Here is a 25,356-nt window from a genome sequence, read left to right as displayed (position 1 = left end):
ACAACAGCAATTAGCGGCGAAGTTTAACTTTTGAAAAATGAAATTTATTTTACCGTAAACCTACAGTATTTTCCTTGACGGTATAATATATTGTACACGATACAATTAATCGGCTGATCTCATCGTTTGATAAAATTTATTTTTATTTACTTTTCTATTTATTTATTTTGAAGCTCATGTACAGTACATGTGCGATAAATAGTTTCTGTACAACCTACTTCTGCAACCTACCTTATTTCCCCGATATTTTAAGGAAAATAACATCCAAGTCATTTTCGCACGCAAAATATTCAAAAAACAATAAACACATTAATTAATGCAAAACTCAGTTGTACAGGCAACCTTCCTTTTTCGATTCCACAATGACATTCGCGGAATGTAATGAAATCGTACAATGAGAAAAAATAATAAAATCGTTTTATTATTATTTAATAATTTTTCTTATTGTACTTAAGAAAATATTAAATATTAAGAAATACAGTATTTTTAAAGTGAAAATAAGATTAAATTAGCGAATACCAAAACCAAAGTGATGTAGAGATACAACGAGCTTGTATATCGATTACGTAATACACGTAACTGAGGAGCGAACGAAAACAACCGAGTTGAATTAATTAAGTCGGAAAAAAAAAGTGTGCATTATAATGGAGAAAATGCGACTATTGTATTAATCTTTAAAATATTGATATTAAATATGTCTTATAAAATCATGATGACTCCCGTAAATCGAGTTATCCTATAAGAATAAAATACAATACCAATATAGCCCTATCGTTGAGAAAATTCGCTTATATTTGCTCACATCGAGTTTTTCTTAATAGAAATGGCTAAAAAGTGCGCAAAATACTTACGGAAATACGGTATTACGGCACCACCTGTATTGGACGACCACCTGTCTAAAAGACCATATTTTGAAGGAACCGTGGGTGGTCGCCATAGACAGGTTTTACTGTATTCGGTCTTTCACCGACGTATTTTGTATGTGTCGACATTCACCGAAAAATATCGACATTCTCTAATTTCGGTCTTTCACAGTAACATATACTGTACATTAAAATAATTTTTATAGCTGTCTTATTAGCTTATGATTCTGGGTTTTGATAGTTCTGTAATAATCAAATATGTTATTGCCTTTTTGGATCTTTTATATAAGAGAGCATTCTGTTTTTTTTATAGTTTTTTTTTTAAAGACATCTTTATTCTATCAATAGAAATGCATTTCATCATCTGTCTGTTTTTGGTTAACGTTAAAGTTCGGAAAAAATACATTTAAATCGGCATTATTAATATATAATTTCTGAATAAGTTTGAAATAAAAAGAAGCCGTAAAATACTGCTGTCTGCAAAGGGTAGCAGCCTGAGAGAATTTTCTACGATAAAATGATCCTTATTTTGGTGTTGTAGGAGCTTCCTGGGAGGATTTTTTTTATGGGAAAGTGGTGTTAAACACTCGAAGAAAACCCGGAAAACTCCACGTGCTCAGCTGGTTGGTGTTATCAACTACCAGTGTTTACTGGTGTTATCCACTTGGTTTTATGAAGGCTGAGAGATGATAGTAAGAAAATAATAAGAANAAGTAAATAAATAAAACACTTTACTTTAAAAAGCATTTAAAGTATAATATTTGCATATATTTTTTGTTATTATGTTATCCTTTTGTGCTACAATAGGAACAAAAAGTGTTTTTATTGTATTTTTAAGTAAATTTATTTTTTCAGCTTAGTGCATACAGTTCTCTCCTTTTTTTATTTCAAGATAAAAAATTCCATTAAAATCCTCAGTATTTTCAGGCTTTCCATCCCATTCTTGAGTACCAAAACCATTGTAACAGAAGTGCCACATGGATTCTAACACCACATATTGTAAAAACCTATTCCTTTATATCACTTGCTAGCTTCCTAGGATTTTAATGGAATTTTTTTTGTCTTGAATACCAAAAAAAAGCAGAGAACTGTACAAAGTATCGAATGAAATAAAACAAAAGAATAAAATAAATATTTATTAGGAATAATGTAGTATTAAATATTAAATAAATTCATGCAAATCCTGAAGATATGTCATTTAAATGAGGGAAACCTGCTGAGTAAAGTTATTTTTTATTCATTCAAATGTCATTAAAGTTTGAATTGATTTTCCTAATTATCTTACTTAAACATTATGAGTGGGCCTACTACATTTATTCAATCTAATTGGCGTAACTTGTCAGTATTAACTATGCACTATGTAGCGGAAAGATGACATATTAACACTCAATTGTCCTTGTAACCGTTTAAACATGTAGAGAGAACTTAATTTAATTCGTGGAAAAATCAAGAATTGTCTTTGTATTTTTTAGTATTTTAAATACATATTTAACAAATATTTATTTATTAAATAATTATTTAATAAGCTCAATTTTCTGACCTTATAATTAATACAAATTCCTTAAAAATAGAATTAAATCACACATTTTTATATTAATGAAGGTAATGAAGTTATATTTAATTATATTTAAATTTTTTACTACGTAATTAACTGAATAAATTTTCTTTCATTAAATGAATCGGGCATTTATATTTTATAATTGCATCTCATCAATGATAAAATATAAATATTTATTACAGAAGCATTAATATGCTTCTGTTTGCCTTGAAATTTTTCTGATTTGATTACGTAATTATTTAAGAAATGAATTTCAATACAAATGACAATCTGCGATTTTATTTTAAAATTTAGGCAATCATGCATAAATTAAGTGATTTTTTCCTTCAATGATTTGAAATTCAACAGAGTAAAAACTGAGTCTTTCTCCATATAAACGTAAAACAATTTCCTGTATTACAAATAATTATATTTATTTTATAGTATTTACATAAATATAAATTAAATACAAGAAATTATTTCTCTTTATAAATACATAAATTTAAAATTTGTTATTTTGTATCATTATTGCTATGCAGGGTTGTCCAGAGAGGAGAGAACTGGGGATTTTTTCTGGACCCGGAGAAAAAATTAGGGCCTCTAGTGGTTTCTACTACCTTTATAAATTAATGTTATTTTTCTCCAAGCCCGAGGAAAAAATTGTTTTACCCTCTATTACCATGAATATCAGCCATAGATATCATTCGGAAAAATCAGCCTCTACACCCAATGATAAATGTTTAAATGCGGTCCTGAACAAAAATAAATTATATAAAGAAACAGATTATCAAATTAAAACTTATAGCCTTATTTTACGAAGATACAGTTTAGGGCTTCGCGTGCTAAAATTTGTTATTATTTAATGAAGGAGAAAGGCCTTATATTTTATAACTGAGGGCCATAAATCTAAATGCGATCCTGATATCTTTTTTCACTTTTTTATTAACTTCATTTTTTAAAACAATAATTATAAACTTAGACATTTTTATTTTTTGTAGCGAATTCGGGTCTTTGAATCATAAATTTTTGGTTTTTAAATGTAACTACCAAATACACCTATATGTAATATATAGGCTATATAACATATATACACACACATCATCACTAACTTAAATTTCTTACTTCATTAATTAATTAAACAGCAGAAGAAAATAGTAGTAAGGATTGGTCTTGAGTTCGCACTTCAACTGCTGCGTGGAGTTTTTCGGCTATTCTCTATATGTCTAACACCTAAATAGGAATCAATTCATCATAGAAAGTTCACTCGGGAGGCACCTCTTCCTAGGCAGATTGCCACCTTTTGCGTTACCTTATCTCAACCACCTTTGCGTAGTCGTATTCCAGGAAACCAAACCTGATTCAGGTTTCTTTTTCTAATATACGAGTAATTCATGCCGAATTTCAATTCCTATTAGTTACGAAATTCAATTCTGTTTAGTTACATGAAAATCGATCATCAAGAAATGCTGATATCAAAAATTGATATATTCCATTCTAACTGTATCAATCTTAAAAATTCACTTTTTCATCTAGAAATGATCTTTTCTTTCATATTAGGCCCTGTACACACTAGGCGTTTTTCAACGCGCGTTTTAAAGAACCAAGAGTTCTATGTAGCCGTACACACTCAAACGCCAAGCGCGCGTTAAACGCGCGTTTATAGATTTTTGTTAAAACGCGCGTTTTGCGGGCACTTTACGGGCGCTTTGAGATATATGTGCTGCCTTATAGCGACGATGGAGGAGCACACACAATCAATTACTTTCTCGTCCATTTCCAAACTGAGCCAGTGCTAAACGCCGAACTAACGCTCGTCGAACGCCGAGCTAACGCGCGTTAGCTCGGCGTTAAACGCGCGTTGAAAAACGCCTAGTGTGTACAGGGCCTTAAAAAATGATTCAATCTCTACTTATTCTATATATTTCCTATGAATCCTATATATAAAGGAGGGTCCGGATCCCTCTTCACTTTGTAAATAAGTAAATGAAGAAAAATCAAATGCGTATAGGAAAAAGATTTATACGTGATAAACGCACAAAAATTTTATAATCATTTTGGTGTTAACTCTGATGGTGTAACATTACTAGTAGATGCCACTGGTCTTTATATCCTTATATATATATATATATATATAACTTATATATATATATATTAGAATTCTTCCAAATAAGTTGAGTTATAGCTTAGAATTTTGACTGTCAGTTCAACTCTCAACTGGAATCCGAAATCTCAGATCGACTCAAAACAGCTCAGTTCGAGGTGAATTTCTTTCCTTTAGGCTCACGCGATCTGTGGTTCACGATATTTCATTTCAATTACTGCTTTTGCTTCTGCTCACCACGATATAACTTATACCAACATATAACCCGTGTCATATTGAATAAGTTCAATATGTACTGTAGGCTACATATAAATAAAAAATATCTAACTATTAATATATAAAGCTGAAAAACATTATTCTTTCTTTCTGTCACTGTATGCCAAAAACGGCCACTAGGGGTGCTCCTAGCTATTATTTAAATTAACAATAAATTCAGTATATTATTATTTTTATTTGTAACAGGAATTTATTATTTATACCACGGAATGACACCGCTGCCGCAAGAACGCCCCTAGCGGGCGTCCCGGGCTACTAAAATAGAAGGATTAGAAGTACGAAATAATCTCATAAACTTAATCTTTGTTGTTGTTTTTTGCCCGGGTAACGCCGGGCTCATCTGCTGGTATATATATTATAAATAAACTTGCTTCAATCTCACATCAGTCCAATCAGTTACAAAAACCATCTTCCCCGTCTATATGTAGCTTCGGCAATTTTGATGAATTATTTTTCATTCGTTAAAGTATATTCAATATATTGCATAGTTTTTTAAAACTTTTTCTGCCCTTTGGGCCTCTTTTTTAGGAAGCCCATTATAGGTTCAGGCAGGTCTACAGTGGTGCGGCCGGGTGGCGAGGGACGGGGCCGACATATCCGAACGGACCATCCCCGAAAAATTCCTGGGGATTTTTCGACCCGTTCGGATTTGATTCCGGGTCCAGGAGCAGTAGGCTGCCACCTTGACTTCTCGACCATCCAGCCTGCTTATTGCATAATTTTTGAATTTACATAAGAATTGTTTTTCTTTTCTTGATTTTTCCTCTTATTCTGTAAAATCCGAGTTATTGTAATTCGATGTAATCTCGGTCCAGTTTACTTCAAATTAGCGTCATTCTACTATACATGTTTTGCTAGAAATGATTGTTGTTATTTATATCATTTTAAAATATTACTCTTTATTATTTTTAATAATTCCCCTAATCTAAAAATCGTTTATGGTTCAATTGCTTAATGCTCGAGTAGTCTTTATTTTAACAACAGATAAATGAAAAAAACGTGCGACGTACAGTGTGTTATTATTCTAGATGCAATTTAATTTCAAAAATGAGCTTTGCTGCAACACATCCCAGTTTGGCTCAGCTCGGTATTTCCATACAGCTAAGCTAAACTGACAAGTGAGTTTTGCCGAACTGTAATATAAACAACGCTTTTTTGGGAAAAAGGAGGTGAAACGCTCACCTCATTACTAAAAATATATTACATTGCTTTTATTCAGTGCTTTTTTGGGGGGAAAAAGTGGTGGAACGCCGTTCCATTGCGTTCTATGACAAAAAAAAGCACTGAATATAAAGAATTATATGATCGGATAATACAGTACTTCGTATATGAAAACTACATACAGGACGTATGTAAAATGTGTAGCTAAAATTAGCAGGCATATAAACAAAGGAAGAATGTCTAGTCAAAGTGAGTCCGAAAATTACTTTTGCGATAAAAAATCCCTTAAAGTTGTAGCACAATTTTGCATGTAAGATGACGTAAGATATGTAAGATAAATAAACGTATAACTTCTGCTTTTTAGAGAACTTTTTTAAACAGAACCTTGTTACAACTTTAATAGAATTTTTCTCGCAGATGAAAGGTTTTCGGACCCTCTTTGACCAGACATTTCCCTCGTTTTTATCCATTGAATACGCCTGCCAACTTTGACTAGGCCTATATATTTTACATGCATCATCACATATACCACAGTAAAAACGCATAGAAATATACAAATATGTATTTTGTCTGTTTAAAAAGAATTAAATACTAATAAATTTATTTTTATATATTCAATATAACATATAATTTAATTTAATGTTACTAAAGTGAGAAATAAATTTCCATCATCTCTAATATACTAAAAATCAAAAACCTAATGATAATTTTTAATAAGTTAATTAAATATTGATCTGAAATTACAATAAGTGAGATATTTCATCGAACAAAGAAACTTTAATTAAGGTGAAAGAAGGAGAGCCAGAGAGAGGGGAGAAAGTACAAATTGAGTAGCTACGGAAGAGTTCTTAACTTTGTACGCGGTGATAAAACAACTGAATTTAGCTATAACATATTGAATCCTTATGATTTTTTAAGAATAAATCGGTTTAGAAAATAAATTCCAGAATATTATCAAGACTCAAGTTGAATCAGTTTTAATCTTGACGTTCGAAATATTAAAGGCATCAGTTATCCTTCAGCAGATTCTGATACATGCCAATATCGGAATCCCAGAATACAATTTTTACGTGTGGTATGATCGGGATATGACTTCATTCATTGCCAGCTGATGGCCACCATTATGCATCTGGCAAATTTATGATAAGCATGAAAGAGATCCTTTTGGTATCCATAGAGAAAAAGAAATTTTAAAAATTCGATCTTACCACGAGTTTTCTCATGACAATTTTTCAGTTATTTTTTCTATTAATTTCGAAATTAAAAAGTCCAACTGTAAAGTTTATTTTCTAGTTATTCCTGTTTCTTTCCCATGATTAAAGGAAACGCTAAGCAATAGATTATTCTAAATATCTATTATTTAATTTAATAAAAATAATGAAGTAATTTAAAATGATTAAAATATAAAACAAAAGCATTTTCTAACTTATTTTATTTAAATAATGAACTAATTATTTCACTTATTAGAAATATTTCGAATACACATGTAAAGTTTTTCATTGCCAATAATGCATATCTAATTAATTGCAACAGTAAAAATAATGAAGCTATTTAAATGCTATTACGCTAACTAGAACATTAATACCATTAAAAGGAAATACATGTACTTAATTCAAAAATATTGTTAAATTAGAAAATGTTTGCTTAATTGTCATAAAATAATATACGCTTTTGCAAGGTTAAAAAAGAACCAATTAGCCGGAAATTTTTGCATTTTCGGAAGTAAAAAAAATATGTATATATATATATAAATAAAAAAAATGTGAAATTTGATACAACACTTATCAAGTCTTTAAGTTATTTTTAGATTTTTTACATCTTTCTCCTGTTTTTCCTCTCATCTTTAGCAGAATGAGAAAACATAAAACTAGAATACTGTATACTGTACATCTGTATATATATATATAAATTTATTATTTATAAAATTATTTCCTCAGGAAATAAATAGCACATAAATTCTAACTTTATAAATTAAATTAGAAAAATAAATTTTTTTTATTATCAGTTATAATACATTACGTCAGATCCGTTCCGTTCTTTTTTTCAAGGTAATGTATTACTATTTCGTTTCCTCATCGCCTTTTCTGACGTATAACGTATACTGAATCGATCGCGGTACGTAATTGGTCGTAGCGTATCACGTGCTACTAATGATGGCGACTCCGAAGACGGCTTCTTCACATTAGAGAAGAAAGTTTTTAATAAATCAATCATGGTGCCAACTAATATAGTTTACGAATAATTAAAATAATTATAAAGGATTATATAGTCGTATGAAATTAGTAATTGGGTGTTAATAAAAGTTTTTTAATTCAGTTGTGAGTATATATATTATATTATTTTTTTATATAGATTATCAAAAGAATGACAGACTAAGCCTAATATTAGGGTTATATTATTAAAATCTATATAATAATTTATTATTATTATTATTTAATTTTTAAATATTTATTGTTTATTAATTTGCAAACGATTTTCATTGGCTCTTTACTCTGATTTTTAATTATTGCATGACACTATCATGTGTGTGACGTTGTTATTGTAACTAATACACATAAGATTTGTGGTAGAAGTTACTTTTAGGTAATTATGTGTATATTTGTATATAGACAATTTACATAAAAGTTACCTTTGCTAGATATTTGAATTTAGCATTAAAATAATGGTTACACAGCGTTAATCTATAAATATTATAATAAAATAATCCTAAACATTGAAAGATAAATAGATTATTAAGCGTTTTAAATAAAAATTATAATAATAAATTTAAAAAACAATGTCTTATATACATTAAAGTAATTACATGGCTAGTTTCAGTTTTGTACCTGGGAAAATTATATCTATTTGAATTCAAGTTTCGGTAATAATTTAGTAGTTAAATTGTATATACAAATAAAATAAATGATTGGCTTAAAACTTAATAATAACAAAATATTTTTTTCAGATTTTCTGTTTATTATTGTAATAATTTTTAAATGAAATGAAAAGAGTTTTATTCTTTTTTATAAATTTTGATTTATCCAGTAAGATGGTATGCAAAAACAATGTTGTTATAAATGAGAGCATGTGTATATTTAACATCTGTTCCTTGATAACGTGTATGTTGATAATTTATGCATTTGTAATTTGAATTTTAAGTCTAAAATTATAAAAAAAATAGTTAAATATTTAATTTGAAAGATTTAATGTTTTTGAATAGGAAGGTTATTACAAAATTCTATAGGATTTTTCTGTTGGAAAATTGAATTCTCCATAACATATCCTTTTTTAATGGTACAGAAACAAGTTTTAATTTTTTTTCATGAGATCTTAAATATTTTTTTGTTTGTTCTGTCTTCAAACAAATCACTTTACATAAAACTTTTTTTAAAAAATACAATTGAAAGAAATTATTACTTTTCATTACTTGTCTAAGAGTATATATCAGTGATTTTATTCCTTACATTTTGAGATACTGTACATTTTAATAATTTTATTGAACAAATTCAATTTTTAACTTACCATTAACAAATTATTTTAATGACATATATTACANCGCGCGTTTATAGATTTTTGTTAAAACGCGCGTTTTGCGGGCACTTTACGGGCGCTTTGAGATATATGTGCTGCCTTATAGCGACGATGGAGGAGCACACACAATCAATTACTTTCTCGTCCATTTCCAAACTGAGCCAGTGCTAAACGCCGAACTAACGCTCGTCGAACGCCGAGCTAACGCGCGTTAGCTCGGCGTTAAACGCGCGTTGAAAAACGCCTAGTGTGTACAGGGCCTTAAAAAATGATTCAATCTCTACTTATTCTATATATTTCCTATGAATCCTATATATAAAGGAGGGTCCGGATCCCTCTTCACTTTGTAAATAAGTAAATGAAGAAAAATCAAATGCGTATAGGAAAAAGATTTATACGTGATAAACGCACAAAAATTTTATAATCATTTTGGTGTTAACTCTGATGGTGTAACATTACTAGTAGATGCCACTGGTCTTTATATCCTTATATATATATATATATATATAACTTATATATATATATATTAGAATTCTTCCAAATAAGTTGAGTTATAGCTTAGAATTTTGACTGTCAGTTCAACTCTCAACTGGAATCCGAAATCTCAGATCGACTCAAAACAGCTCAGTTCGAGGTGAATTTCTTTCCTTTAGGCTCACGCGATCTGTGGTTCACGATATTTCATTTCAATTACTGCTTTTGCTTCTGCTCACCACGATATAACTTATACCAACATATAACCCGTGTCATATTGAATAAGTTCAATATGTAGTGTAGGCTACATATAAATAAAAAATATCTAACTATTAATATATAAAGCTGAAAAACATTATTCTTTCTTTCTGTCACTGTATGCCAAAAACGGCCACTAGGGGTGCTCCTAGCTATTATTTAAATTAACAATAAATTCAGTATATTATTATTTTTATTTGTAACAGGAATTTATTATTTATACCACGGAATGACACCGCTGCCGCAAGAACGCCCCTAGCGGGCGTCCCGGGCTACTAAAATAGAAGGATTAGAAGTACGAAATAATCTCATAAACTTAATCTTTGTTGTTGTTTTTTGCCCGGGTAACGCCGGGCTCATCTGCTGGTATATATATTATAAATAAACTTGCTTCAATCTCACATCAGTCCAATCAGTTACAAAAACCATCTTCCCCGTCTATATGTAGCTTCGGCAATTTTGATGAATTATTTTTCATTCGTTAAAGTATATTCAATATATTGCATAGTTTTTTAAAACTTTTTCTGCCCTTTGGGCCTCTTTTTTAGGAAGCCCATTATAGGTTCAGGCAGGTCTACAGTGGTGCGGCCGGGTGGCGAGGGACGGGGCCGACATATCCGAACGGACCATCCCCGAAAAATTCCTGGGGATTTTTCGACCCGTTCGGATTTGATTCCGGGTCCAGGAGCAGTAGGCTGCCACCTTGACTTCTCGACCATCCAGCCTGCTTATTGCATAATTTTTGAATTTACATAAGAATTGTTTTTCTTTTCTTGATTTTTCCTCTTATTCTGTAAAATCCGAGTTATTGTAATTCGATGTAATCTCGGTCCAGTTTACTTCAAATTAGCGTCATTCTACTATACATGTTTTGCTAGAAATGATTGTTGTTATTTATATCATTTTAAAATATTACTCTTTATTATTTTTAATAATTCCCCTAATCTAGAAATCGTTTATGGTTCAATTGCTTAATGCTCGAGTAGTCTTTATTTTAACAACAGATAAATGAAAAAAACGTGCGACGTACAGTGTGTTATTATTCTAGATGCAATTTAATTTCAAAAATGAGCTTTGCTGCAACACATCCCAGTTTGGCTCAGCTCGGTATTTCCATACAGCTAAGCTAAACTGACAAGTGAGTTTTGCCGAACTGTAATATAAACAACGCTTTTTTGGGAAAAAGGAGGTGAAACGCTCACCTCATTACTAAAAATATATTACATTGCTTTTATTCAGTGCTTTTTTGGGGGGAAAAAGTGGTGGAACGCCGTTCCATTGCGTTCTATGACAAAAAAAAGCACTGAATATAAAGAATTATATGATCGGATAATACAGTACTTCGTATATGAAAACTACATACAGGACGTATGTAAAATGTGTAGCTAAAATTAGCAGGCATATAAACAAAGGAAGAATGTCTAGTCAAAGTGAGTCCGAAAATTACTTTTGCGATAAAAAATCCCTTAAAGTTGTAGCACAATTTTGCATGTAAGATGACGTAAGATATGTAAGATAAATAAACGTATAACTTCTGCTTTTTAGAGAACTTTTTTAAACAGAACCTTGTTACAACTTTAATAGAATTTTTCTCGCAGATGAAAGGTTTTCGGACCCTCTTTGACCAGACATTTCCCTCGTTTTTATCCATTGAATACGCCTGCCAACTTTGACTAGGCCTATATATTTTACATGCATCATCACATATACCACAGTAAAAACGCATAGAAATATACAAATATGTATTTTGTCTGTTTAAAAAGAATTAAATACTAATAAATTTATTTTTATATATTCAATATAACATATAATTTAATTTAATGTTACTAAAGTGAGAAATAAATTTCCATCATCTCTAATATACTAAAAATCAAAAACCTAATGATAATTTTTAATAAGTTAATTAAATATTGATCTGAAATTACAATAAGTGAGATATTTCATCGAACAAAGAAACTTTAATTAAGGTGAAAGAAGGAGAGCCAGAGAGAGGGGAGAAAGTACAAATTGAGTAGCTACGGAAGAGTTCTTAACTTTGTACGCGGTGATAAAACAACTGAATTTAGCTATAACATATTGAATCCTTATGATTTTTTAAGAATAAATCGGTTTAGAAAATAAATTCCAGAATATTATCAAGACTCAAGTTGAATCAGTTTTAATCTTGACGTTCGAAATATTAAAGGCATCAGTTATCCTTCAGCAGATTCTGATACATGCCAATATCGGAATCCCAGAATACAATTTTTACGTGTGGTATGATCGGGATATGACTTCATTCATTGCCAGCTGATGGCCACCATTATGCATCTGGCAAATTTATGATAAGCATGAAAGAGATCCTTTTGGTATCCATAGAGAAAAAGAAATTTTAAAAATTCGATCTTACCACGAGTTTTCTCATGACAATTTTTCAGTTATTTTTTCTATTAATTTCGAAATTAAAAAGTCCAACTGTAAAGTTTATTTTCTAGTTATTCCTGTTTCTTTCCCATGATTAAAGGAAACGCTAAGCAATAGATTATTCTAAATATCTATTATTTAATTTAATAAAAATAATGAAGTAATTTAAAATGATTAAAATATAAAACAAAAGCATTTTCTAACTTATTTTATTTAAATAATGAACTAATTATTTCACTTATTAGAAATATTTCGAATACACATGTAAAGTTTTTCATTGCCAATAATGCATATCTAATTAATTGCAACAGTAAAAATAATGAAGCTATTTAAATGCTATTACGCTAACTAGAACATTAATACCATTAAAAGGAAATACATGTACTTAATTCAAAAATATTGTTAAATTAGAAAATGTTTGCTTAATTGTCATAAAATAATATACGCTTTTGCAAGGTTAAAAAAGAACCAATTAGCCGGAAATTTTTGCATTTTCGGAAGTAAAAAAAATATGTATATATATATATAAATAAAAAAAATGTGAAATTTGATACAACACTTATCAAGTCTTTAAGTTATTTTTAGATTTTTTACATCTTTCTCCTGTTTTTCCTCTCATCTTTAGCAGAATGAGAAAACATAAAACTAGAATACTGTATACATCTGTATATATATATATAAATTTATTATTTATAAAATTATTTCCTCAGGAAATAAATAGCACATAAATTCTAACTTTATAAATTAAATTAGAAAAATAAATTTTTTTTATTATCAGTTATAATACATTACGTCAGATCCGTTCCGTTCTTTTTTTCAAGGTAATGTATTACTATTTCGTTTCCTCATCGCCTTTTCTGACGTATAACGTATACTGAATCGATCGCGGTACGTAATTGGTCGTAGCGTATCACGTGCTACTAATGATGGCGACTCCGAAGACGGCTTCTTCACATTAGAGAAGAAAGTTTTTAATAAATCAATCATGGTGCCAACTAATATAGTTTACGAATAATTAAAATAATTATAAAGGATTATATAGTCGTATGAAATTAGTAATTGGGTGTTAATAAAAGTTTTTTAATTCAGTTGTGAGTATATATATTATATTATTTTTTTATATAGATTATCAAAAGAATGACAGACTAAGCCTAATATTAGGGTTATATTATTAAAATCTATATAATAATTTATTATTATTATTATTTAATTTTTAAATATTTATTGTTTATTTATTTGCAAACGATTTTCATTGGCTCTTTACTCTGATTTTTAATTATTGCATGACACTATCATGTGTGTGACGTTGTTATTGTAACTAATACACATAAGATTTGTAGTAGAAGTTACTTTTAGGTAATTATGTGTATATTTGTATATAGACAATTTACATAAAAGTTACCTTTGCTAGATATTTGAATTTAGCATTAAAATAATGGTTACACAGCGTTAATCTATAAATATTATAATAAAATAATCCTAAACATTGAAAGATAAATAGATTATTAAGCGTTTTAAATAAAAATTATAATAATAAATTTAAAAAACAATGTCTTATATACATTAAAGTAATTACATGGCTAGTTTCAGTTTTGTACCTGGGAAAATTATATCTATTTGAATTCAAGTTTCGGTAATAATTTAGTAGTTAAATTGTATATACAAATAAAATAAATGATTGGCTTAAAACTTAATAATAACAAAATATTTTTTTCAGATTTTCTGTTTATTATTGTAATAATTTTTAAATGAAATGAAAAGAGTTTTATTCTTTTTTATAAATTTTGATTTATCCAGTAAGATGGTATGCAAAAACAATGTTGTTATAAATGAGAGCATGTGTATATTTAACATCTGTTCCTTGATAACGTGTATGTTGATAATTTATGCATTTGTAATTTGAATTTTAAGTCTAAAATTATAAAAAAAATAGTTAAATATTTAATTTGAAAGATTTAATGTTTTTGAATAGGAAGGTTATTACAAAATTCTATAGGATTTTTCTGTTGGAAAATTGAATTCTCCATAACATATCCTTTTTTAATGGTACAGAAACAAGTTTTAATTTTTTTTCATGAGATCTTAAATATTTTTTTGTTTGTTCTGTCTTCAAACAAATCACTTTACATAAAACTTTTTTTAAAAAATACAATTGAAAGAAATTATTACTTTTCATTACTTGTCTAAGAGTATATATCAGTGATTTTATTCCTTACATTTTGAGATACTGTACATTTTAATAATTTTATTGAACAAATTCAATTTTTAACTTACCATTAACAAATTATTTTAATGACATATATTACATATTTGATATAAGAGTAAATTACTTAACAAAATTTTTCAAAATTGAAGATTCTTTTTTAATTCTAAATATATTGATTTTATAGTGATATATGAAACTATTATGTCATGTAGACATATTGGATTGTTTAAAAAAATTTATTAATATAACATTTATTGTATGCTTGATAAAGCAGTTGAATTTCAATGGAAAAGAGAGTTGATTCTGTTTATATTTGTGTTTCAAATATTTCTAAATCAGTTACTATTCAAAATTCTTAGATTTTGTTTTTAAAGATTTTAAGTAACAATTAAATTGATGAANGTAGTTAAATTGTATATACAAATAAAATAAATGATTGGCTTAAAACTTAATAATAACAAAATATTTTTTTCAGATTTTCTGTTTATTATTGTAATAATTTTTAAATGAAATGAAAAGAGTTTTATTCTTTTTTATAAATTTTGATTTATCCAGTAAGATGGTATGCAAAAACAATGTTGTTATAAATGAGAGCATGTGTATATTTAACATCTGTTCCTTGATAACGTGTATGTTGATAATTTATGCATTTGTAATTTGAATTTTAAGTCTAAAATTATAAAAAAAATAGTTAAATATTTAATTTGAAAGATTTAATGTTTTTGAATAGGAAGGTTATTACAAAATTCTATAGGATTTTTCTGTTGGAAAATTGAATTCTCCATAACATATCCTTTTTTAATGGTACAGAAACAAGTTTTAATTTTTTTTCATGAGATCTTAAATATTTTTTTGTTTGTTCTGTCTTCAAACAAATCACTTTACATAAAACTTTTTTTAAAAAATACAATTGAAAGAAATTATTACTTTTCATTACTTGTCTAAGAGTATATATCAGTGATTTTATTCCTTACATTTTGAGATACTGTACATTTTAATAATTTTATTGAACAAATTCAATTTTTAACTTACCATTAACAAATTATTTTAATGACATATATTACATATTTGATATAAGAGTAAATTACTTAACAAAATTTTTCAAAATTGAAGATTCTTTTTTAATTCTAAATATATTGATTTTATAGTGATATATGAAACTATTATGACATGTAGACATATTGGATTGTTTAAAAAAATTTATTAATATAACATTTATTGTATGCTTGATAAAGCAGTTGAATTTCAATGGAAAAGAGAGTTGATTCTGTTTATATTTGTGTTTCAAATATTTCTAAATCAGTTACTATTCAAAATTCTTAGATTTTGTTTTTAAAGATTTTAAGTAACAATTAAATTGATGAAAATATTTCATATATAAACTTTTTGTTTTTTAAAATCACTTACTTATATGCAAAAAGCAAAATTGTCATTTTCAGATTTTTTAAAATATACTTAACTACTATTCATTTTTAATCACTACAATATAAAAAATATATGATATAAAGTAAATTGTTTTCTTACTGAATTATATTCTTAGTTACATTATTGTGAAATACTTTACTTTTTAGATTAAAAACATAATTTATTTAGATATAAATTATTTGATTTCACCAGATTCAAAGTCTATTTTTAGTTTTGTCATAAATTAGACTTCACATTCAATTAAATTAATAAAAATAAAATTTTGTTTATTTAGTTTTTCTCTATTATTAATAGTACATATAATAAGATATATTTTCAATTTACTTTCTGAAAATAACCATAAACAATTTCAACCATCTAATTCATGTGATCTTTGCAAATTTTTTAAATTATGAAAAATTAAAACATTTTTAACTTTTGACAAATATATTACAGTAATTACAAAGCATTACATATTTGTTTTACTAGTGAGAAATTGGAAGTATGATATTTTTTATAGACTTGTATTTAATTAAGCAGGTTTATGAAGATACAAATGTTTCTTGAAAAACAATTAAAATTGGTTACAGCTAATGATTATTTTATTCATATTATGAAATAAAATTACAAAAAAGCTAAATAATTGTTATTTATTATTTTTGATTATTTTGGTGTTTTGTTTTTTTTTCATATAATTTAAAGCAAGTATATATTCCATTCGTAAGTCTTTCTTTTTCTTTCCTTTTTAGTTTATTATTTTATATTAGATATATAATAATTTTAATCCATCTTATTCTGTATCCTATATTGTGCTGGTATAGCATTAGAGAAAGAATACTAATTTTTCTTGAAAAATAAAAGCATTTTAAGATTCAGAAATTGAATAAGATGATTATTCCATTTGAAAATTAAATGATTTTAACATCTTTCTCTTTCTTATGTTCTTTATTATCTAGCTTTATAAATATAGTAGCTCTTCATTATATCACTCATTTGAATATATTACGCTTTTTTTTTCTTTGTGTCCTAAATATAAAAGCACTTTAGCCAATAATTTTTAAAAATTTGGTTGTCATTGAATTTCTACTGGCAAAGAAATGTTATCTTATTCCAATCATTGACATTGAAACTACCATTGTATGAAATAAAACCCACAAAAAAGAAATTGGCATGGAGATCAAAAATAGACAAAATGAATGGATGGATATGTCGATTATATTGTACTATCTGTTGTATTGCTTATTTGGTTTGCCTCCTGACATGCAAAATGAAGGGCTACTGTATTCTTTTTATTGAGTTAGGTTAACTCTGATTAATTTCATATATACTTAATGTTAAATTATTTTAACGTTCCTAGTATATTTTAGTTAAGTTGTTTATCTTTACATAATATGATGGAAAAAATATATAAAAATTTTTCTAGACAATATATTTTTTTAAATAATAATAATTATAATCTCTTATTTCTAATCACAATGTTCTTGATTTAGTATCTTGTGTATACTGGAGTTATTATTTTTTTTTTTTCCAATAATAATTTTAAAATCTATTTTAATAATTGACATAAAGCTAAATGAATAATAATTAGGTCATAGTAGTTGATTTTTTTTCAGTCACAATAGTCTTACACAAACAATATAATAATATGAATGATTATATTTTTTTTATAAACAAAGATTTGTTTGTTTGATATCCATTCACAAGTAAATATAAATTTCAGTACAAATTTTATTTCAAAAGTCTGCCGAATAAAAAACGAACAAAATATTTGTATTAAATATAGTAATTCCAGACATACTTAAACTTTTCCAAAATAAATATACAGTTATTCAAATGGAATATATTATAAGAAATTGTTTTCAACTCTGATTTTCAAATGGAATATTTAAACCATTTAGTTATTTTACTTCAATATTAATTTTCATATTTAATTTATTTTTATTTATTGACTCAACTTTAATAAACTTTGTTCTGGTCAAAATCCTAAGATGAAAAATGAAACTTTTGAACAGATTTCAAAAAATAAATATAGCAATTAGAATAATTTGTTTCATTTCCTATGCTTTTTTATATTTTTTATTTGGTAATTCTTTTAATTTAATTCAATAAAAATTAAATTAGCTATTAACTCTATTAAATTAACTAATTACTAGAGATTTAATTTAGTATCTTTTATATAAAAATAATTACTTGTATTTTTCACATTTTTATTTATTTTTGAAAAAAATTTATTAACATAAACATAATAAATCAATACATAATTACTATTGTCAAAACAATTTCAAAAATAAAAACTTTTTATGAGCAACTTTTATTTTAAATTTGATATTAAAAATTATATGCACATTTATATTATAATACTGTAAATAATTAAATATATTAAGATGTGGAAAACATGTTATCAATGATTAATTTCAAAATCTTACTATAAAAAGTGAAAAAATAGCTTGAGCATCTATATTAAATTAAGTATTTTTGCATATGATTTTCTCTGTATAAAACAATAATCAATCATTAATATCCCATCAGTTTTTTTCTATATAATTCAAAGTTTTTATAACTAATTTTCATTTTGACCCTTTCATTAAAATATCTCTTCTAGTTAATACTTTATTTAATATTCATGTAGGTAAATAGAAATAACCTCAAATATAATTTCCTATGCTAATGATATAAAGGTTTTTAATTCCAGACTTCTTCAAATGAACAGGACTTAAACATTATAACTAATTGGTGTGCTACAAATAACCTTGCAATTAACATAAACAAAACGATAGTCACGATGTTCTCAAGGTTCTCCCTAGAATTTTTTTATTAAAAAATTTAATTGCTAATAGTATTATACATAACTATATAAGAATATATTTAGATGATATGATATTATTAATCAATTTAATATTATAATGAAAATGTTTTTTTTTGGCACTTATATAATTTTAATATGTTTCCTATAATATTCTGTTCTTTAATTGATTGTAGTTCAGTAGTGTGGTTTTTCAATTAAAATAAATGAATATAAATGAAGTTTTAAGATTTTAAATTACTTTTTTTGCATTTCTTAAATTAATGATTATGCCCAATCTCATTTGTTGTTTCATATTTTTCCTAGCTAACATTCTTATTTTGAAAGATACATTTATTATAGTTACTGATGACTAATAATCATCATTTAAATATTCAATATCTAACTTATAATATTTCTATGGATATTGTATTGCTTATAATTATATCATTTTTCAATTACATTTAGAAAGTTTCAAATCTTATACAGTATGAAATATATTAAATCAGATTGATAATAACTTGACTGTGATCATTCAAAATATATACCTGTATATAAAGTTTATTTTATTATTAAACTTTAAAACTGACAGAATTTATAATTAAATGATAAATGTATGAGAATAATTTTTTAGATTTTTAAATAAATAATAGTTAGGGTTATTAAATCTGAACCTTCAGACTATTTATAGCCATAGTTTATATTAGCCATAATACAGCATGAAAATAATCTGAAGATTAAGATTTTTGGCTAATATAGTCCAAAAATAATCTAAGGATTTAGGCTGTATGCTCTGCAATAAGAATGGCAATTTGGTTTATATTATATACACAAACTGTAACCTATCAGAAGTGATGGAATAAGAAATAAACTTAAGTTTAATGTTACAGTTTATATATAATATAATATAAACCAGTTTCCCATTCTTATTTCCTAAATCCTTGGATTATTTTTGGATCATATTATGACTGGTCTATATTGGCCATAAATCTTCAGATTGTTTTTAATCATAATACAGCATAAAAATATATTTATTTAAAAATCTAAAACATGATTCTTACATTTACTATCCCAAAGTTTTGTAAAATATATATTTTTTGTTTTTACAAAAATTAATGTGGAGCAAAAACTTATAAAAAAAAATTGGAGGAATGAAAAAAGTGATTTTTATTTTAAATTATGCAAGCTTTATCATACTATAAACTTTTTCCACATTTTTACACATTTTATTAGTGAGATTTGGGATGAGATAAATTATTAGAAAACCACACAGTATAGGTTGTGTGGTTTTCTAATAATTTATCTTATCTCAAATCAAATATAAACTCCTTAATGCAGCTATATAATCCTAACTTAGTCAATTTTGTCAGTCTTTGAATGTAAGAATGTCTAACTTATAATGGAAAATATTGTCTATCATAGATAACATTAGCCAGTAAATTTTGTCAATGTCATATTCAAGACAACTCTATAATAATTTTGATTCACTTACATTTGAGAAAATCAGTTACTTCTAACAATCTGCCTTGGCTTAAAATTGACTAAAATACAATGCAAAATGTAATATACTATATTAAGATTTATCAAATGGTAATAATAAATTATTTTTGCTTACCATTAAGTTTTGTAAAGAAATCACTTGTTTTACCAAATGATAGGGACAAAAGTACAGCATGATTAATGGATTTTCCCAAGAAGAATTTGAATGTTGTTACTATAGAAACACATGTTCCACCAATAAAAAGCAGTTTGCATAGTTATGTTATACTTACCATTATTATTTATCTTTGAGAGTGAATTATAAACATGTATTAAAAAAATACACAAAAATTGTATAAACTGTGACATTTGATAGTTCTCTAAGTTTTCCATGCATTTAAACCTAGCCTAGTTTAAATGCATAGGGCTTTAAGGAAAACTTAGAGTGAGATATCTCTTTAAGCATAAGTTATAGTCACTTCATTGTAATTGTTATTAAAATAAATTTACTTTTATGAAATATCTTTATAAAATTATTATTCAGAGTAAAACAAAAAGGAAAGATCAGCAGGGCAAATGTACAGTACCTCCTAGCCCAAGAGTGGCAAATCTATGGCACACGTGCCAAAAGTGGCATATAAGGAGAAATCATCTGGCATGTAATAATCAGCTTTTTTACATTTATTCTAATTAAAACATATTCATTTAATTTATTTAAAATATCGTTTTTTGAGGTCAAACTTTGGCATTCATGAACATCTCTAAAGCTAAGTATGCTTACTATAAGGCATATGGGCTCAAAATGGTTTGTTACCCATCCTGCCCTTTCTGTGGGCAATGTTATATGAGTATCAACTGCAATCTAATCAAAATTTATTGATTCCCAGATAATATATACATTATTTATTGGACATAAGAAAATCAAATTTTTTAAATTGGTGACAGTTAGGATGAAACTTACATCCAAAAAACCAATAATGGTGCATTTTCTCAAATACAAAGTTGCCACTAACATTTTGAAACCTAAGAAAACATTAGTGGCAACTTGTATTTGAGAAAACGCACCGTTATTAGTATTTTGGATGTAAGTTTTATATATATCGTGGTGTGCTGTTGATGTTTTAGTTAAGATGAAAAATGGATTCTTAATTATCCAATGGATATATGGTTACAGTTATAAAGAATCATTTTCATTAATTCCAAAAAAACGAAAAAAAAAAAATGTTTGTTTAGAGAGTTCACAAAGACATTATTTATTATGAAATGCTTTGATTAAATGGTATGCTCAATTAGATAAATTAGTGAGAAATGCCCAACATTGATAAATAGAAAAAGAGAAATTTTTCCTGGATTTTCATTGCAATAAAAAAATTCAGAAAATATAAATGGAAAATTGAGTTATTTTCCAGGTTCTCCAGATATTGCTCCTCTTGCTTATTGCTTTCTTGGTTGTTACAATACTCTTTGGAGGAAAAAAAATCAATTTGAAAATTTTTAAAACTACAAGACTTATTATAAGTTTTCAAAATTTTATGGTATTTTTCTGATTATGTGATTGGAGATTTAAGAAAATGAGAAAAAATAAATTATTTATTCAAGATTTATTATTTACTAGCTGTTACTTGCGACTTCACTCGCAGTGCAATACAAATGGGGGTGCAAGCAAATTTTTCTGGAATGTTTAGAATCGTTCTACAATCGAACCAATATGCAATAACAAATTTGAATTTAAAATGGTTCAAACAATTGGTTAAAAAAATCAAAATATATGAAAATATTTATAACAATGTCTGAAAAATTATCAATTTAATACACCTAAGTAATCAATGAAGATTAAACATAAAAACAAAAAATTGCATCTAAAATAGTACAGTAGAAGCCGTTCTTCCGGTTAAGCCTTAATGCTTTTCCTCTCCCCCTGCGGGGAATTTTGAAAAATCCCTTCTTAGTGTGCATTTTCATGATGTACCCTAACTGTGTACCAAATTTCACCTCTTTAGGTTCAGCAGTTTGCTCTGGGTGATGATGAATCAGTGAGTCAGTCAGTCAGGACAAGTAATTTTATATATTTAGATAAAATAAGCAATATGATAATATTTACATTTACTCATTCTGGTTTTTATGGTCTCTGTATTTATCAAATTTACAATAAAGTGTTTAAATGATGAATTGAGTGATTATCTGATGAATTGTAGTATACAAGATCTGAAAAGTAAATTTAAAAAGGTTTTAAAATTAATATTATTTCATTTAATTGAAATCCAAATTTTAAACAGTTAATCATGAATATGTTTCTAAGTATACTTTATAAAGATATTGTTGTTTAATTTATAATCTGTTATATAAAAATAATCTCCATTCTGTAGATATTTTGATGATTCTATAAGAAGAATCTTGGAAATGAATGAAACTTTGAGTTTCCTTTTCTTTAAGTATGATGCAAACTGCTTATTACAGGAGCCAAAAATAAAAATTTATTAGAGCTTACTGTTCAACCAGCTTAAGCTAACTATAACAACTAAAGTGAGCTAATCTGGAATCAGTCTGCTGTAGATATTATCTTCACTTTAGTTGGACGTAGTTAGTAGGTGTAAGGTGTTGTCAGAAAGAGAATGTGACAAAGTGTCCTAGAAGAGGCACAAGTGTGTCTGAAGCAAAGGAGGTGTGTCTGAACAGGAAGGTGTGAAGAAAGTTGTTGAATGGGATAGTTTTAAGATTATACTCTCCTTTTTCCTGCTGTTCACCCATTTTAGATTATGAGCATGAGGGTATGTATGTAATTAGTAGGCTGAAAGCATTCCTGTTATTTTTTTATTTTTGGTTTCCTTAACAAGCAGTTTGAGTTTCCTTTTATTTAATAATTAAAATTATATCATGTTAAGTATAATTGTTTAAAAATATAAATTCTATATATATATAATTTGCATTGCATTGAGAGACTACCAGGTTACATAAGCTTGTTACGAAATTTCATTTTTGCATAATTATGAATGATGAGTATATTCTCTTTGCAGACATTTTTATTAAATAATGTTTTATATTTGATCATATTGTACTTGTGTTAGGGAATGATTCATTTTATTGAATGAATTTTTAATATAACTGTAAGCATTAATAATAACATAAGATAGCAAAATTTATCATCGTAACAATTTTATTTTTGGTATCTACATTATTAAAAATATATTAAAGGAAAAGAATAGATTATAAAAACCATATTTTATGAAGTTTATCAAAAAGTAATTAATGTTTAGTAAATAAAAGTAACTTCCAAAATAAAATAAAAAAATTGTAATTGTTTAAGTATTTTAGTATAAAGTATTTTAGTAATAGTTTTAAGCATAAAGTATAGTTATAAAAGCTCATCTTGAAGTTTATTCTTTTAGAATGTAGTCATTTTAGAAGAGAAACATTTGTAAGCATATATATTATTATTATTTTATATTCAGACACAAGTTTTAAAAGACATTTATTTAAATTAAGTAGAATTTATTGAATTTAAAACTTGTATTTGAACAAGTTTTAAGTAACATATAATTTAAATAAAGTTAGAGAAAGAAAACTGATATTTGTTATTTTAGTTAGAATCCTGAAGTCATATATATATTTTTTTCATTTGGTATTGTTAATATATTTAAATTTTAATATAGATATTTCTATTTTAAAAACTGTAAATTTAAGTTGAAAATATAAACCAATTAAATATTTTGACCAAAGCTGAATTAATAATATATATTTAAATGAAAATAGATTTTATTATTATAATTCATTCTGAACAAGAAAGAAAGAAAAAAAAAATATTTGGCTCCTAGGAAGATTCAACTAATGTTTTATTAATAACACCTCAATTACATAATTGACTTAGAGAAATAGTAAATAACTATTAAGTATGTATAATTGCAGGAAATGTGGGTTAAAAGGTGAAATTCTGTCTGTATTAATTACTTAGCATTAAAACTTTTGAATTAATTTAGAATAGAGACTGAAAATAAGAATCAAATTGTCATGTCACTATGTGTATTTTTATATTATTATTTTTTGTGTTTTTGAATAGTTAACATTCTATATATAATAATAATTTAATTTAAAAATTTTTAATATCAAGTAAGATTTAACTTCAATGATTTTAAAGTAAATAAAAATATTTAAAAATATATATTTACATTTGTGTTTGCTAAATAAAACAATATAATTACAGTATTTGCAAATATTTAATAAACTAGTATAATATTGAATATAGATCACTGATTAAACAAGAATGAATGAATATAATCAACAGTAAAATACAAACTATAACAATTTTTAAAAATATTTATTTTATATTTTTATTTAAAATTATTGTTTTTCTCATTAACATTGAATTATATTAACATTGAAAAATATATGTTAAAACATATATTAAAAATAGAGATCATTTATAAGGAAATAATTTACATAAGTGATATTACAAAATTAAGAAAAAAAAACCTTGTCTATATAAAAAAAAATGAATCATATAAATGTTAGGTTATTTTAAATATTTCAAAAGTTTTCACTTGTGACTAATACTTTTGATCAAAATCTCTAAATTATTGAATAAATTTATCACTTACATTGACAGTTTACTGTGTTTATTTTGATATGAAAGTTTTATCTCAAATATTTATTTTTCAAGTCAGTTAATGTCTAATAATATAATTTCAATGTTTAAATATAGCAATAAACTTGTTAAAAAAAAAAACTTCAAAACTTGAGATCTTTTTACACAAATTGCGAAATTATACCCCGACTTACGTGAATTCGACTTACGCGGTTATCGCTCGGTCCCACCTATTGCTTAAGTTCGGGGTATTACTGTACTATACATTAAAAAATTATTATTGCTGTGACTTTATTATTTATATTAAATATAATCTTAATCAT

At 26.3% G+C, this 25,356-nt stretch overlaps 1 protein-coding gene across 1 annotated transcript in view; it reads left to right on the top strand.

The window, feature by feature from the left end:
- Positions 1-13,480: 13,480 nt before the first annotated feature.
- LOC111634030 (serine/threonine-protein kinase N2-like) overlaps positions 13,481-25,356 on the top strand; it is a 64,707-nt gene continuing 52,831 nt past the window's right edge. The window contains exon 1 of the mRNA XM_023378707.1: positions 13,481-13,674. The gene's annotated coding sequence lies outside the window, so the exon portion shown is untranslated. The remainder of the gene's footprint in view (positions 13,675-25,356) is intronic.

The sequence above is a fragment of the Centruroides sculpturatus genome, unplaced genomic scaffold, assembly GCF_000671375.1.
Source record: "Centruroides sculpturatus isolate CEXI.00-Female unplaced genomic scaffold, Cexi_2.0 scaffold917, whole genome shotgun sequence".
NCBI classification, from domain to species: Eukaryota; Metazoa; Arthropoda; class Arachnida; order Scorpiones; family Buthidae; genus Centruroides; species Centruroides sculpturatus.
Note: the sequence above shows the minus strand (reverse complement) of the source record. Positions and strands in the feature narration are given on the sequence as shown.